Source organism: Herpailurus yagouaroundi, unplaced genomic scaffold (assembly GCF_014898765.1).
Source record: "Herpailurus yagouaroundi ecotype Mexico unplaced genomic scaffold, PumYag 28, whole genome shotgun sequence".
In the NCBI taxonomy this organism is placed as follows: domain Eukaryota; kingdom Metazoa; phylum Chordata; class Mammalia; order Carnivora; family Felidae; genus Herpailurus; species Herpailurus yagouaroundi.
Window position 1 is genome coordinate 44,063,332 of NW_024412376.1, and position 2,284 is coordinate 44,065,615.

Sequence of the window (2,284 nt, forward strand, 5' to 3'; positions counted from 1 at the left end):
CCCCAGCTCTACTACTGGGGTTTGGCTCCTCAAAACCTCATTTATTGGAAAAGACTGCCTTGCCCGTTGGGGAAGCAAGTTCACCATCTCTGTTGGAAGATTAACATGCCTAGAGCAAATATTTTATAACTTGACCACCTGGGAAACCCAGTGGTGGGGGTCCCCACATCACCTTGAGCCAGATCCCCACCCCTTGTCTAACTTCTCTCATCTCTGAGAGAACTGGGACAGTGTCGACGCAGCCACTGAATTGCGGGCCCCAGGTGAACTATACTGGATATGTGGAAGGACAGCCTATACGGTACTTCCCTCAGGCTGGTCAGGGTCATGTGTGCTGGGAACTATTCGCCCATCTTTCTTCCTGCTCCCACTTGCCAGGGGGGAACATTTGGGGGTCCAATTGTGTGAGGACAGGGAGACTCAAAGGAAATCACATGCCCTACAAATTGACAATTGGAAGAATGCTGAATGGCCTCCCAAACGTATATTCCAGTATTATGGCCCTGCCACCTGGGCAGAGGATGGGTCCTGGGACTACAACACTTCCATTTACATGCTAAACAGCATATTCAGACTGCAAGCAGTTGTAGAAATTATAACCAATGAAACTGCCAGAGCTCTGAACTTACTAGCCAAGCAGCAAACCGAAATGCACAGTGCCCATCTGTCAAAATCACTTGACCTTAAATTACTTTCTTGCTTCTGGGGGAGGAGTTTGTGGAAAGTTTAACCTAAGCAACGGCTGCCTACAGATAGGTGATGAAGGAAAAGTCATAGAGGAGATCACAGATAGAAGGAGAAAGGTCGCTCATGTCCCACTCCAGACTTGGAAAGTTTGGAACCCCTGGGAGTTATTTGGAGGATGGTTTTCAACCCTTGGGGGATTCAAAACCCTAATGGGTATTATCCTCTTGATTTTGGGAGCTTGCTTAATCCTACCTTGCCTAGTTCCCCTTGTTATATACTCAGTCTCTAGCCTCATTAAGGTAATGGTCAAAAGGAAAATGGCCATGCATGTGATAATGTTATGGAAATATAAACCCCTAAACCAAGATGATGCTCTCTGACTCAAAATAGGGGTCCGAGCATCAAAGAGGGGAATGTGGTAGAGCCCCACCCTAAGGAATGAAGCCTCCTCAGAACAAAGGAAGACAATGTGGCCCAATCAGCTCCTATACAGGTATGCATAGCTCTGACTCTATAACTTGGACTGTGTCCAGACTATATGTCACCATATATGGGAGACAAAGAAGTGCAAATTGCATAAAAGGCTACACCCTGCTGTGCTCCAGGCTCTGTTTTTCAGGTATGAACCCACTGAGTTCTTGTCAGAACAATGAATAAAGCCACTTCCTGGAAAGAAAGCCTTGGTGTCCTGTCCCTCTGTGCAAGAATCCTGCTATAGTGTCTCACCCAGAAACTCCGTGCAAGGGTCTTTCTGATCCCTCTCTCTCATGAGAGTTCCTTTCCCTCTCTCTCCCTCAGGGTGGTGGACCCCTGTGGGAAGCCTCTGAATGGTCTCCTGTTGGGAGAGTCTTCTACTCTAACGCAATCCTGTTCTAGTGACCCCCCCCCCCCATAAACCCTGTGTGTTACTGCCTCAGTTGGTCATCTTTTTCCTTGATCCCTTGAACTCCTCCAAAGACTAATTACAAAGTTAGTGGAAAAATTATCAAATGTTGTAAAAAGAAAAAAAATGTGAAATACATCTAAAATACATGGATTATAATCTGAGACTACTAAGGAAAGAAAAGGTATGGAATATTACAAAGATTCAAAAGATGTCATTTTGGGATAGGTGATCAAATATGTCTCAAACTCAAATAAATTGTTGCAATTTCTACCTATATTCAATGCGAATGGACCATGATTTTGGTTCTGTCATTTACTAGTATAAACTTGAGCCAAGTTTTTTTTTTATTTCTCTGAACATCTTGTTCTGTACCAATAAAATGGAGAAAATTGTGTTTATTATGAAATTATTGTGGATTATTGTAAATATTATTTGAGATAACAAATGTAAGTCACTGGCACATAACAAGTTTTTAAGATCTGTTAGCTCTTCACCCTATATAGGATGTGAAGTGTTGTTTTTTGTTTTTTTTTTCTTTAAAAGGGTTCAAAGTGTTGGGGCACCTGGGTGGCTCAGTCTGTTAAGCATCTGACTTCAGCTCAGGTCATGATCTCATGGTTCATGAGTCTGAGCCCTGCATCAGGCTCTGTGCTGACAGCTGGGAGCCTGGAGCCTGCTAAGGATTCTATGTCTCCCTCTCTTTCTGCCCCT